Source organism: Haplochromis burtoni, unplaced genomic scaffold (assembly GCF_018398535.1).
Source record: "Haplochromis burtoni strain Fernald_Lab_line unplaced genomic scaffold, NCSU_Asbu1 Contig_38, whole genome shotgun sequence".
NCBI classification, from domain to species: domain Eukaryota; kingdom Metazoa; phylum Chordata; class Actinopteri; order Cichliformes; family Cichlidae; genus Haplochromis; species Haplochromis burtoni.
Window position 1 is genome coordinate 1261918 of NW_024582399.1, and position 16075 is coordinate 1277992.

The 16075-nt window shown below is 39.9% G+C and overlaps 1 long non-coding RNA gene across 1 annotated transcript in view; it reads left to right on the top strand.

Moving 5' to 3' along the window:
- Positions 1–15565, top strand: part of LOC102309997 — a 19826-nt gene extending 4261 nt beyond the window's left edge. Inside the window, exon 2 of the long non-coding RNA XR_315645.3 lies at positions 12365–15565. This is a non-coding gene — a long non-coding RNA (uncharacterized LOC102309997). The remainder of the gene's footprint in view (positions 1–12364) is intronic.
- The last annotated feature ends 510 nt before the right edge of the window (positions 15566–16075 follow it).

The following is a 16075-nucleotide window of genomic DNA, read 5'->3' on the forward strand; positions in this document are numbered from 1 at the left end:
TATATATATAAATATGTCTTAGACCTCCGCGTAAAACTTGAGCTTTCTAAGGAATGCTGTCTGTATCGATCCGGGACGGGAGCCTATCAGCGAGAGCGCAGTCCTGCACGGTTCATATGCATAGTGGTTCAGCCGCCATCTGCAGCCGCCTGAGCCATGAGTCAGAGCCATATGAAGCAGACGAGGACGCGGGGACATTAATAATTATTAGCAAAGTCAAAGGCTCTTTCTTGCAATTCCTCCCTCCCCATATTGCTCTACCGGCCATTTAGTATCCAGTCTTCATCATCCCCCTCTTCACCACAAGCAGCAGCAGCAGCAGCAGCAGCAAAAGCACTGGATGTTATCACTCTGCGTTATGCACCCGTTCTGACAGTGATGGTTATTGGTAGCAGGAAGCCAAGTTGCACAGATCGCCAGGAGCAACATTTTAAAGTTGATTTAATTCAGAGTATACTTGCTGCACCTGCACTACACAACAAAAAAACACTAAATAAGTGTCACTCTGTCCCCCTAGAAACCCCTCACATATCCAGAGGTGGAGCCATTCAAATATCGTTAGTATCGATACCAACGTTGGTATTGGCATCAGATCATAGCAGCGCCATAGGGTTCAGATTTTGCTTTTATCACCTAAGTTCAGTATGTAGCCCGCTGAATTGTGTTAAATACATAATTATTTTGGAAATGTAAAAATCACAGTGACTTAGTAGTCATTGAAATGTGTTCAGAATTTAAAAATCATGACACATTGCTCTCCTCTAAATAAGCTGCCTTTATAGGTAAAAGATATCGGTATTGGTATCGGCAATACTGTCCCTGTATTTACTTCGTATCAGGTTGATGTCAGAATTTGCAGTATCGCCGAGTTTGGTCACTCTGGCTCTACTTTCTGCATCCGCCGGTTTATTGGGGAGGCACTCCACCACCACAAGTTCCAACATTCAGATTATATTGATGCATTTCCCGCCATTTTAATTATGCTGCCATAAGTTGCCTATGGGCACCCATAATTTATCCCCCACTAATCCCCACGCGACATACGTTGAGTGCGTCCCACGTCGGGGGCCAAACGTTGATTTAAAGCCGAATCCAACTTGGAGCACTTAAATGATAATGTAGCTCCTGTACCGCTAATTAAATGGGCCACACTGAGTCTAAGCATTAAACATGCCTTCAATTTCAGACATGAATGGGATTTTTTTTCCTCCACACACACATACTTCAGCCATTCAAATGAGACAGAGGCTCTTTATTAATATTCTATTATTAAAGGCCACCGTAGAGTTATATTGCACTACACGGGGCTGGTAATTGCCCTGTATTAGTCGGTGAAAGCACTATAGGCCTACAGCTTGCAAATAGGCCAACGCGGAGGTAAAGATTATATGTTTAGTGTTATCGCAGGACTCACTCAGTAGTGATGCTTGGTGCTCATTTCAAACAAGAGTCCTGGCTCAGGCGTTGCATCAGCAGGGCCGGGTATTGATTTCAGATTGGAAATCAGCAGGGATGTTATAATTTGGTGAAAAATAGAGATGGCTGTGCTTCTTTTTTTTAAAGAGAGGATATAAATATATATATAAGTAATTATTTCTATGTGTTTTTGACAATGAATTAAAAAAATCACTTTCAATTAGGCAAAAAATAACTAAGTTTTAAGTTGAGCAAGAGCAACAGATTGTAATTAAAAGGATTTAATTTAAAAACAAAGGTCAAAAGTTGCACTGAGGCTGAGCGAATATGGAATAAGGTGAAGGCGGGCACATGTAGGAGGAAATAAAAGAGAGAGGAGGTGAGTGAGGGGTAAAGGTGCGTGTGTGCTCCAGCTTTGTCCCAGTCTATCCCCACCCCTCACTGGGTGCCACACAGTCATCCATCCCCCTCTCCCTTTCCTGCACCACACATACAGATGTAAAGCACATCAGCATGGACACACACACACACACACACACACACACACACACACACACACACACACACACACACACACACACACACACACACTCCACCTCCAGCAGCAACAGCATCAAAACAAACCCAGTTTTATTGTGTATGCAAATCAGTTTACGGACACGCTGCTATTTTTCTGTTCTATTAGCCTGTATTACACATGCTAATCAAGACTGATATTCTGTTATTAAGCCGAGTAATTAATAAATAAACCAAATCCGCTGCAAATCAACTCTACAGACTCATACTTTGGCTCAGCGGCCTGGTTTGCAGCCGCTCTGCACGTCATTCCTGCTTTTTTTTTTTACGTTCCTTGTCTTCTTCTACTCCCTTTTTTGTTGTTGTTTTGTTTTTGTTTGTTAAACAGTGGCGGTCCCCGAGGATAGAAGAGGGGGGCTCGTGGCACCTCCCTGCCCAGGATTACATTAATCAAAGTATTTATTTCCCTCGGGGAGAGAGGCGCAAATCACTCCAAATCCCAGTAAAATTGGATAACAGAAGAATGGGCGCACCTAGGGTAACCCGCTCTGCCACTTTTTTGTGTGTGTGTGTTTGTCTTTGAGTGTTCATTTCAGCAACTTAATGGATCTAGTTCTAACTTTTTTTTTTGTGGAACAATGTGGGGAAGAGCAGGGTTGCGTGGAGGAGGAGGATGAGGGGTGGGGGGGGGGTGCACAAAGCTAGAGGTATTGGGGTCTTTGAGAAGACAAACAACATAATTGGATGGAAGCAGGCGCTCAGGTAAAGAATAAAAACAACACTAACCACATCCCTGATAGGACTCACTCTGGATATAGAGCTGTACAAATAATAGCCATTCTCTTGATTCTCTGTCGAGGCTACAATAGGCATGCCTGGGTCCGAGCCAGCGGCGGGGAAAAAAACAGATCTTCCATCTGTGATAGACGCGTTCTACCTCCAGCGCTAAAGCTGCCTGCTTTCTCCATGCTAAGTCTGGTCAATCCACTGCAAAACCCGCCAAATTCCCGATCCCGTCCTTGCGCTATTTGCTCAGTAATCACGTCTGATGTTTGGGTATAGCCCAATGACTAATAAATCAGCAAATGTTTACAGCCAAGCTGCTGCTGATAAGGCAATAAATACAGCGCCCAATATGGTGCCTATTACAGGTAATGCAAATAAAATAATAGGGCTGTAATTTTTCCTTATGTGTTGCTGTGGCAGTGGCGCTGGCGCTGCCTCGTCTTTGATATTCATGAGGGAAATGGGGAGGAAATGTCGTCTCTTGGTCTTTATGGGAGCCACAGCGTAGTGCAAATCCAATGCTGTTGCCTTCATCCCAATCAGGGGATAAATAATGGCCTTGTTGTGTCACAGTGGAGCCTCTCGAATGCGTGCAAACACATTTCTGTGTTTGTAGACACATGCTCGCACACACACACATACTGTTGCTGCCATGCATGCTGTGTTGGTTGTGGGTATCAAGGGTAGTCCCCCCCACACACACACATCCCCAGGCAGGGCTCTTGCTCAGACCCAGGCCTCTCAGGGTGATCATGTGTATATATGAACCAGCATTTTGTGGGTATTGTATTTTGCAGAGCAGAGAAAGCTGCACATTTTGGTTTCTTTTCCACCCCGTGTATACGCATGCGCACATGTGAGTTTGTGCCTGGGTGCAGGTTTGACGCACATGTGCAGACAGACAGCGCAAACCTGCATCTGTCTGATGATGCATGATGCTTAGTAAATGAGCAGAAAATCTACAGCTCTAATGGGACCAGCACAGGTTGGATGGAGGGGAAGGTAAAGAATGTGTAATCGGAGTGGTGGAAATGCTAAAATGAGTGTGCACAAGGCTGTTAATGCAGGCTGAACGCCAGAGTTGACTTTGTTGTAGCCCTTGGACCTGGACACCATGTGCTGCTTGAATATTCATATATATATATGTATATATATATATAATAACTAAATACTATATCATATACTGTATAAATAAGTATGACTTTTGGCTTAAAAACAAACGAAAGAACTGTTATCAACGTTTTAGCAATCAGGGGACAAAATTTATAGCTCTTATACTCTTTCTTGTCTTAAAAAAAGACTCATCAGAGGGTTAAATCTGTTTATAAACAAATATTTTTCAGACAGTTCTCAGTTTATCGTTCAGATTGTTTGAACTTTAAACATGAGCAACAGTCTTCATTTCTGAGAATAATGGCTCTAACGTTCATACTGCAAGTTGGTGATCTTTACTCTCTTGCACTGTTTTAATAATCTAAGGATTCTTTTTCCTGAACGGTCCTGGACTTGTATTTAAACATGCTCCACTGTGTTCATTTTTGTAAAATTTATCGACAAAAACAAGATTTTGTTTTTAATACTGCACATTGATGTACGCTCTGATTGGACTTGTGAAAATATAAAGAAATTTGGCCACATTACAGATGATGTATGAGAGTCATTCAATTCCTACAACAAGCGATACTCCTTTTTATTGGGAACTATCAAGTATGTGTCCGAACTTTAAAAAAATGTGACGGTAAAGACAAACTTCCTCCACTTACCAAGGATAACTATATTAGAAAGGTAGTTAAATGACACTAGCTGGTCATGGTGATGATTTCAAAGCATAATCTAACTAGCATGTCTTGTAAAATGGCTTGTGGTCTTGTGACATCTCTAATAGTCAAAAACTGAAACCTGTAAAAATCCAACAATGGCTCCTTTTAACCAAAACATGACAATAGTTTCAATAATTTAGCCATGTGAAGTTTCAGGCTACATTTCCACAGGACTTCATTCATTATATGAAACTGGAAGTCTATTGGAAAATGCGAATAAAAAAGCTAGTTGAGAAGTTGGCAGTGGCGCACCAAGGACAACACGATAAGAGTAACCCAGACCCTCTAACCAACTTTATTAGTGTCAAATCATTCCTAAAGTTAACCCTCTCAGGCTCAAATTAAACTTTTTGTTGCTAATGCACAACCAAGTTCTGCAGTGGTACTTCTGAGTAAAAAAAACCTCATAAAATATGTATGTGGGGTAATCAGGTTGTTAGTTTTTAACTGTTGCAAATCGGCAACGCCTGCCTCAAGAGGGTTAATACAGTTTGTCTCCTTGCATTATGATTTTACAGCTCTGGTCTAGGGAGCTAAGCTCTGATTAGTTTTAAAAGTGTGGTCACTGATTACCATATTGAAGTGAAATTATTGGTAGCAATGGCTTCCTGGAAGAGCATACTAAAACTAAATGCACTGCTGCATAGGCTCTTAAAAGCCTTCTATTTGTCCCTTATTTGTCCTCAGCACAACACTTTGAACCTCCCCTGTTTTTGTAAAACAAAGGTTCTGCTTAAATCATACACAAACTGTATAAACATGTATGCGTGACTGAATGTGGCTAGCTACCTCCAGTTTCAAGGCGTTTACAATAATGATCAGTGACTTCCAACTTCAGAATGGGGCCTTGCTGTTGAGGGTCGGCGACTGTTGTTGATGATATGTGCTATTCAAACGCAAGCTTGTGTGGTCACATTCAACAGCCGGGAAGTCTTGATTCATGCGGGCATTATGCACGCTGGACGCTTATGGCACCTCTCTCCGTTGCTGTGCAGTCGGGCCCATTTGTTTGGAAATGGGTTTACATACATCTTCTTCTCGATGGCTCTCCCTCTTCCCCTCCCTCAGCTTACAGCTCTTGTACACACACATTGGGTGAAGTGGAAGTCACAAACGTGCAGCCATATGAACCATAACAGGGTGTTTAGGTGGTGTAGTTCACTCTCTTTTGGCCATGCTGAAGGTGTTTAGCTATTGTAGGTGGCTTTGTTTAAGAAAGTCTTATTATGCTTTTACATGAAGGATCAGGCATTTACAGCAATGATACCTAGAGTTGGAGATATTTTCCTTTTGTAGGGTTTTTTTTTCCCAAGTGTATAACCATTCTAAAGTATATAACAATTTATTAACCCTACATATTTGGAAGCATTAGGCTTAAGAGTATATATTCAGAAGTTGTAAGGTTTTATGTTTTAGAGCTTTAGCTCTAGCTCTTGCCCCCATGGATGATCAGCTTTATCATTTAGCTCTGGCCCAAAAGATAAAATTAATGCTAGCAAAGTTAGCATTACAACGTGGCAACAATCAGGATTTTACTGTTAGACATTGATTTTTTTACTGACATAATTTCTAAAATATGTTATTTTCTCAAATCATAGTGCTAGAAAATGCATCTTTATGCTAAATGTAAACCAGCTCTTGCTTGAAGTTTCAGTATAAGTGTTAAATGGTAGCTAACTGAGTCTCAATCAAACCACACAGTCTATAGAAAAAGTTGAAAAAAAGTAGAGCTGGAAAGCTGAAAGAAAACAATAAAAAGAAAGTAAAAATAGATGCAGCAAAATGTGTCAAATGAAGCGACATGTTATCTGTCGTTGCTGCTCTACAGTGAACAGTAACAACTAGATGGAGATAATTAGGAAGAGAGCGATTTAAGGGTTCAGGTAAAATGAATGAATATTCTAACCTGATTAAAAACTGTTCTAATATCTGTAATTAAATAAAAAAGAAATGTATACATGATATGTGCATGTATAATGATATATATATATATAAATAATATATATATATATATATATATATTATATATATATATATATATATGGGCCCGACTATTTGTCCCAGTCCAGCCCTGCTCACAATCCACTGTCTTGGTGGTTGGTGAGTTCATAGATTGACTTCTGCACCTTGAGAAAATGTCTTTCCTGCTTTCCCTCTCCAATCTAACACAGATATTTTTGCACTTCTATAACTGTGGCTACATTTCTCTATGAGTGTCCCATATGTGAATGGTCGTAATTAAGCGTACCGAGTCATGATGTGGTTTAGAGGAACTTGTTTATCCTTAAATTTGTTGTGTAGTCTGTAACGGTGGTAGAGTGTATAGTCTTATTAATCATATAGGATCGACTCTCTTAGCACTCTTTAAAATGTAAATTTAATGGATATTTCAGGGCATTTTAGTTAAAATCCTCTGTTTTGTGAGTGCTAGTGCATATAAGTGACAATATGTATTCACTATCTCCTGTTTTTCTTCTTTATTTTCATTGTATTCTTTTTAGATACATGATTTGAGCCAAATGAACCCTCTCCCTGTTAAAGTTGGTTACCCATCCAGCCGATGAACTCAGGCTTTCATAGAGTTCACTGAAGGATTTGTACATATTAAGCAGCCTCCTGATTGGGTTGTTCGACAGAATTTCTCCCCGACCTTTTAACTCCTTAATGCAACAGTCTCGAGGAGAGACGCCAGACGTGATTTCTGGAAGTGTTACAACTGCAAAAGCCTCAATAGGAGTATGATTGGCCACACTTAGACGCATACTCTCTCTTTCGCTGCTCCACGGAGCTGCTGCTAGCTTCACCCCTTTCACTTTTCCTCCCTCCCTTCTTTGTCCATAGCCTGGAGTGAGCGTTCAAGCCAGCAGCACCACAAAAGCGGCTTTGAGGAGATTGCACGCTGGCCGCCGACCCCTCTGAGCTCACACCCATCACACATTACTCACCAGCAGGCCTTCGTGCGGGCTGCAAACCAGGCTGGGAAATACTGCATGTCACTGAACTGGAGAGAAAGGAGGTTATACTCGGTTTTATCCCGCTAGAGTCTTTAGTCTGTTTTCATTTCAGAGCTTGTTTTTTAATTTAGCTTACCTTGAGTGGGGATCTTTAGGCTGTATAAATGATGAGTAATTAGAGGAGAATTAAACAATGCAGCACAGAGCAAAGCACAATAGAACTTTGTTGCTCAACCACATTGGAAAATTGCCTCAGCATGGACTGTCAAGTCAAATATCCCTCTCAGCTCTAGGCTTTTGGTCGTGCACTGTCAGTTTGTCGTTCCAGGAAGTGATGTCGGCTGCGTGTGAACATGTGTATTGAATATGAGACTCTCTATTTGCTGTGCAGGAGACTTTTTTTCCCCTTTACCCCCCAAAAGAAAAAATGAATAACAGAATAGCATGGTTTGCTTTTAGCCAAGCAGAAACAAGTTAGATCTGTTGTTCGGGGAGTTTCAGCTCTGATTAGAAATAGTTTTCACACAGACTGAAAGGTAGTGTTAACTTCAGCGTGTCAAGTGTCATCAATTTAGGTCAAAAACCACCTTTTTCACAACATATGGCATCACATGTGCTCATATTACTATATATTGCCACTGAAGATGTCTTCACTGTCAAAACAGAAGAAATGACAGAAAGCTTGAGGTTTTCCTGCTTCTTTGTCTGAGCGTCAGGTAAAGCAAAGTGTCATTTGAAATGAAAGTACATCTGCATCTCTCGAGACTGAAACCTTCATGTTGTAGGTGTGAGGTGGACGCTAGATGTAGGCTGATCGATGCAAGTATCGATACTGATGCTGGTATCGGTATTAGATCGATACTGGAGCGATTACTGGGAAGTTAAGAACATAGCCAACTGAATTGTGAAAAATTCATTATGACACACTGCTCTCCCATACGTAACCTGCCTTAATAGGATCAAAGTATCGGTATCAGTATTGGTCTCAGCAGTATTGGACCTGTATTTACTTGGTATCAGATTGCTAGTGGAACACATCGCCCTGCATTTAGATTTCCCGCTATGGGTGATGTATATGTCGTAAACCTCTCTCGAACTCCACTTTAACCTATATTCATCCAACCTGTGTGCCCTCCTCTGCCTCCAGCGACACCTCTGAACAACACTGTTACGTAACGCCGCTCAGAGTCTTCAATGCAGATAAAACTGCACCCACAGGAGCCCGTGTCACACCTCAGATCCATCCTCTCATTTCTAAATGCCATTTGTATGCAAAATATTTGATTCAGTGGCTGATCCCGGCCTTTTTTTCCTTATACCCTGCAAGTACAAGCCAGTTGGACTTAAATTAAGAGAATGCCACTGACAATAAAGCAGCTTTGGTGAGAACCAGGGGGAAGTGTATTCATCTCTGCTTCATTTCCATCATTCATGGCTCGCAGTTCTGCTGCATCTCTGTGCTGCACTTTCCAGAAACAACCTGCCAATCAAACTGCGTAGGTGGCACTGTTTTGTTCTTTTACATACATTTTATTTTCTGTCGAGCTCCTTAGCCACATCGAGATGCCCAGTAGTTCTTTAAAATCAAACATGTTTCCAGGAAAGAGCTGACAACACAAAGTATGGAGTGGTGTTTGTAAACTTATATTATAGACCAGGCAGCACAAGCGAGTCACGTTTGCAGAGATTAAACTAGAAATAGAAAACACAGGAAGATGCCACAGAGTGACACTTCAGGCCTTAAAACTGACACGAGAGGTGCTTTTGGTGTGTTTAGAGGAGCCAGAACTGGGGGAAAAAAAAAAAAAAAAAAAATCGCACAAGTATTATCGAGTGGATACATTTCCAGAAACATCCCCACATAAGACTGAAAAGAAGAAGTACACAAAATAATCTCAAAGTTAGTGGGAATGAAGAAAGATCCCAACTGATTCTGGAAGGACTGAAGGTGCCCACCCCACAGCGTGAGCACCTTCAGATATTTATTTATTACTGAAAGTCAACTGAAGTCCAGATTAAAAGCTTGCTTCTGCAACTGAAATGTGTTTTTTTTTTTTTTTTTGCCAATGTCCCCTGGGGGGCTCCGTATGAAACACAGCAGCTGAAATGTGTTTTTTTTTTTTTTTTTTGCCACTTATCAGTCAAAATCTTGGGTTATTATCTAACAATTTGACTTAATGACTCAAAATTTCACATTACTACCTCAAATTCTTTAATTAGTTTCTCCAAAGTTCTGAAGTTGAGTTAGCGAGTTGAAATTTTGAGATAATAACCCCAGACTTTGACTTTTGGATGGCAAAAATTGTTCTTTTTTTTTTTTCAGTGGTGGAAAATCTTTTTGGAGATCCTTTGTTTGTTTTTTTCTGATGGTGTGGGGCGTCAACTGTTTTCTGTTTGCCAGAAAGAAAGTTTAAGAATCACAGAATTAGCTCAACAATTAATCTTTTGTAACGGACTGCTTACTTCTAAGAAGCCTTTTCTTTAATTTTTTAAGGAGAAGAGGCGTCTCCTGTTAGACTTTAGAGCAGTTTACTTTTATTGTTGGGGACAAGAATGTTTACCTTGAGCTAGATGTTTACTGGGTGGCACTGTGTGATGTGAAGACTGCAGACTGTGTTTATAATATTGACAGGGTGGCTGTCAAATACCCATCTTCACATTTCTTGTTCGTCATTGTGCCTGAATGTTTGAAGCATTATTTAGTTTGTGTTTTTGATGTAAAAAAGAAGCCGATGGTGCACAAATTTATCTAAACAGGTACGGCCGAGTAGCCTAAAAGTAATTCAGTAATTGTTATCTGAATAGAAGTAAATAGGCAACAGCATGCAATGAGGTACGACAGTATTTTTCAGGGTTTTGATTGTAAAGCACTTTGTGACTTTATGTCTGTGAAAGTGGCTTTATCAATTAACTTTATTTACTTTTTTACTTTTGAAGGGTAAGTTTACTGATGGAGTAAAGTTTTTAAATGATAAAATAAAAATAAAAATAAATACATTTCTTAAAAACAAAGATGAAATTCAGCCTGGATGGAGTGTGTTTTAAACGTTCACCTGAAAGGACAGACAGACAAAAAAAATATTTACATATGTGAGATCAAAAAACAAGCCGATGATTTACTAACTGATGTACTGATTTCTAAAAGCATTTTGAATTTGCTAAAATTATTATTTTTGAGTTACAAAGAGCTGTTTTCTGTAAAAGTCTGCATTTTTGGATTCATCTTCTACTTACATATGTTTAAACGTCAGGCAGGCTGAAGGTTAAAGACCTGAATTCATAGCACTGGGAAGAAGAAGAGTACAGAAAGACAAAGTATCCACAAATGCTACAACACATACCTTCCTTCCCCTTGATATGAAGTATCCCCACATTAAATCAGTTTACACTGTAATATCTAATTACGTCTGTATCTTCTTGTATTACAAAGCAAAAGTTGAGCAGTATATCTGTACAAATAGACACTCAACATCAGGTGCTAACAATCAAGCGTTTCCCGGCACTGACCAATCAGAGGAGAGCAGCTCAGGTCACAGTCCTTTTTATGAAAAACTTTAAAATTTAATAAATAAAGTTGTATTTAAATTTAAACAGGTAACTTAAATTTAAAGAAAAAAAATGTAGGAGCACATTTTTAAAACCCCCACAACCTCACTAAAAGACGTCAGATAAATACAGAGAAAAAGACTCAAAGAATGTGCTGAATATGAGATATTGGAAAACTGTACAGTGAGCCGCACAAAAGATGAGATAGAATAAAATTATTAAAGATTATATGGAAGAAATTCAGTCTTTTAGTCCTTAGCAATACTTTATTTTCAATGTTTTCTGTGTAAAATCAACTAAAAAGTAACCATATTATGGTTAAAAAACACAAACTGAAAACCAAAACTTATTGTTAAAAACAAACAGACATTGTAGCGAACTAAAATAAAAGCTACTTTAATGTGAAAGGAACAAAAATAAAACAATACAGGTTTTGATGTATTTCTTTGTTGAGTCTCAGATGTTTGAATTAAAGTTCATCCGCCTTCACAAAGTGTTGATTGTTTTAATTTCTTAAGTTTTTCCCCTGATAAAAATTGCCAATAGGATAAAAAATGAAAAAGTAGACTAAAACTAATGATTTGTGAACAATAGAACTTATGTCATTTGCTTTTCTGCTTCACAAGAGACCTACAGTGTATTGTACAATATATTTTTTATATTTACATGTTTGAAATAAAACATTTAATCACCAAAAGGAGAAAACCTGATCTGAAAGTTAAGCTGAACTGAAAAAAGAAAAAAAAAGTTAAACTAATTAAAAATAAAACAAATGAAACTATTTATTCAATAAATTCATATCTGATACATAATTAAATGTCGGTACCACACTGTAAAAAAAACACTCAGTTGCATTCACATCTCAAATGATGTCAAAAAGTTCTCAAAATACAGCACACACAGTGAATAAATGTCCCCTGTAAGTGTTAGATTATTTTATATTATATAATCTAATAATTATTATCCATGTATCAGTGTGTAAGCAGCATTTCTACCTTGCTGAAAATGACCTTTTAGGGGGTTTAGCTCTTAAGAGAGGATCATATTCTAAAACTACTTTATTACTTAGGTAACTCAAATTAATATATGTTAAAAAACACAGAGTAAAATCATAATATTTGAAATTTAGTGAAGAATTGGTGTAAAGTAGCACAAAATCAAAAAGCTGAAGTACAATGAAACAGCTCTTCTTAGCTCATTTCACTGCATTTTTTCTGTTGTCTTCAGTATTAATTGATTTAATAAATTTCTTTGCATTTATGTATTTATTTTTTTACAGTGTGTCCATCTGATTCTAATGTCTGCTTTCTTCTTTGTCTCTTTCAGGAGCGCCACACTCCCCTGGTGCACACACACATTCATATATACTCAAACACACACACCAAACTTTGGTCACCCCTCCTTGCCCCCCTGTCCCCCCCCTTCATCCTCACCCCTGATGCAACACCTCTGGAGGTAAGGGTTGCATGTGTGTGTGTTTGTGTGTGTGTGTGTGTGTGTGCTTGCACTGTCTCTCTCTCTCTCTCCCCCCAGCGAAAGCGGACACGTCGTCTCCCCAGCTTCCGTTTTCCTCTGCACGCCTGCTGCTGGAGTATTCACGCTTCAGGCTGTTTTCTTTGAGAGAGGGAGAGAGGAAGACAGAGTATAAAAATATGCAAATGCTATTGTTGAAGCGCAGAATGAAGGAGGGTGGGGGTGCTCCTTTTACACCTCCTCACCTCCCCTGTCGCCACTGCTGCCACTGCTGCTGCCACCGTCACCACTTCCACCTCCGTCCATCCATCTATCCATGTAGAGTGAGGGAGAGAGGGGACATTCAGGTGGCACAGCAGGGGCAGGTTATTAAAAATATACTTAAAGGCCACCATTATCTCTATCAGTTCAGGCTTTTCCCCCCAAAATCCAGCGGTAGACCGACGGATATATCAGAGAAAGAAGGAAGGAAATGTGCAGCTATTTAGATAATGAACTACAAAAGAAGTACATATGTAAACCCCCCAACACAAGGAGGGAGGGGCAGGGACTTCACATTACACTGTATATAATATATGCATATGACTAAACAGAAGCAGCAATAGGCGTACACATAAATCTCAGTCAAACTGAAGCGATGGAGGGCTACAAGCTGTGGCCTAATTGCAGGGCTGTGCACACCACCCACACAGGTGTTTTCACTGTGTGGAAGTTAAAGGTGTTTAAAGGGTCATTACGGCGTTTACTGCAGTAACTGCAGCAACTGCAGCAAATGACGGTTGCAAGTTTGCAAGTGGAGGAAGGGCTTCTGCTCAGAACATCCCTGCCTGAATCATTTACTTAATGGGAGTGCTGTTTTGCTGATGATTTGCTATATTATCCACTGTTTAGCACATTATAAATAATACTTATGGAGCTTGGCTGTATTTGTACTATTAGCATGGATGCATACCGAGACTGCAGTTCCTCCAATGGACACTCGAGGCTGGATCTGAACATGAGACTCCCAAGTTAAAATTTTCATCTTTATATTAGGTTTAAACATGCTGCTAATAATGCATATCTTTAGCTAATATAAATGCCATTTGTGGCAGTTAACTAACCTTTCATTCTCTTTTGTGTGTGATATAACAAAAATAAAAGATCTCTGACAGGCACGGGTTTGTACGCCAAGCATCAGTGGCAAAAAGTTCCCCTAATGGCCACTTGAGGCTGGCTCTAAACGTGAGTCAACCCCCATAGACTCCCACGTTAAACAGCCAAACTTTACATTAGAAATAAATATGTTTACAGCCCAGTCCAATTAATAGTTTTGCTCTTTATGCTGATTTAGCTCTGTACAGGAGGTGACCTTTAATTGAAGTTATAATAAGGCCTATTTATTGAGGGTTTATTGAGGGTGTGGCCACTTTGACTGACAGGGTGGGAGCAGAATGAGCCACTAGGAGTCACCCAGCAGGTTTTTTGACCATGAAAACATTTTAAAGTAACATTACGACAAATAATGTCTCAATTCCCAGTTAACTGTACTAATAGACTGTTTAAGAAGTCTGTGCCCTAGTTTTGGATGCACCTGACCTAGCACTCGTCCCACTTTAGACATAATGCTGAAATCAAACCTCCAATTGAATTGGTGACATTATAATGGCTTAATATGACGCGCAGGTTGGAGAAGATGCTTAGTTGTCTTTTTTCCACGATAAAGGTGGAGAAGAATGAACACAACGCTTTTCTAGCCCACTAATAAAAAAGCAGAGGCTAAAGCAGACATGGAAGCACACACACCCAACCAGAGAGACTGAGAGGCAGTACGAGTGTAGCCCTGTGAAAGTGGGAAGCCCATTTGTAAAGCCCTCACGCTCTCAGGAAGACTTTTTGAAGTGATTATGAAGACAGTTCAGATCAAAGGATTTGACAAGTCTGAGTGCGCGCCAAATACGAGGCCGGGTAATCACGCTGAAGCCCCTCCATACAAGATGGCAGTGGTCCCCCCAGCTGCTTTGCAAATGTAATGCGACACTTGCGGATAAACAGATTATGAAGAAATGGAGGGGTTGGGGGCGGGGGCGAAGGGGACTGAAAAGAAAAAAAAATGACTTCACAACTTGTAGAAATTAGAGGAGGGGAAATAGTTTATTTAATGAACTCTGGGGATGGGCAGTGTCAAAGAAATGATGATTAATTCTGGAGCGCTGATACAGGTCTAAACGATATAATTTGGGAATATTAGCGGGAACATTAGATGATGAGGCAGTATTTCTCGTGCTAGTATCTCAGACTCGAGGCTCCAGAGACTGTTTTTTTTCTCTCCTTCCTTTCTCTTTCCCTTCACTAGTTATTATAGATTAATCCATAATCCTCACCACCTAAAGACATTTTTGTCAGTAAAGCTCAGGGATAGAGCCGGTAGATTTTTTATTTTTTTGGGGGGAATATATCTCTGCTCCTGCTCATTTCCCCTCAGCATGATGTCACATTGTCACATCTACTGAAAACACTCCATCGCCAGCTCCTCTCAGATATACCGTTTCATTTCGGTAGAGCTGAGGTGGGACTTATCAGTTTATGTAACCGGAAATTTTCTACATCATGTACACGATTCCCATTTATTCAACATCATGTCAAGTTGAATGTGATGTTCGGCGCTCACAGTAAGACAGAAACGCTCATAATGTGTTGATATGAATCATTTTTTTCCTGCTTTTTTTTCTTCTCTTCTTTTATGAATGAGCTCAAGTAGCAAAGTATTGTAAGCTGTGCAGCCGTGCTGTAATGTCAGATAATGCACTTTTCACTGTACACGAAGGGATTTTTGTGCCTGTTCTTCATGCAGTGTTTTAATTCCAAACTCCATTGAAAAAACAATCGATTTTATTGCTGATTTGTTCGCTGTGTCTGTGCAGCATTTCAAAGCTGTGGAGCAGAGCCGGATAAAGTGATAGCTATCTTGATTGCAGAAAGTACTACAAAGCAATTTGATGTATAACAATGTCGTCACAGTGAAAACATGCGTCTTCAAATGTGGGTTATTAACCATTAAAGAAAAAAAAGAAACACTGGAAAAATGCTTATTTTCTTAGCTCACAAAAATCTGTATTTGCAATGTCTCTTTGCTTTAATCTGTGCAATAAAAACAGATCAACAGAAGGTGTGCTCTCTGCCTGTTTTGTCCTACAAGTATCTTAGGCATTAGTCAGCTTTTAGGTTAAAAACAAAGCTCTTTACTTTCATTGGACAGGACGATTAAAGCGCCCTGAAGAGCCTCACTCATCACCGAGTGTCCATTTGTCCAGTCAGAAGAGGGTGTGCTTCTTTCTTTCTTTTTTCTCTGTATATATGTGTGTGTGTGTGTGTGTTCTGAATGACCCTTGTGGTGGGATAAACGTCTCTTTGAGAGCGCAGGGACAGATGGACAGACAGAGGGACTCAGCGACAGACACAGAGGACTGAGGCTCCAGTGTAGGCGCTGCCACGTGGCCTGAATCCTCTTTCATCTCCACAACTCGTCCATTTCCTGCCCCTTCACTCTAAACAAACATACAAAACCGTGATGCTGCACGCAGT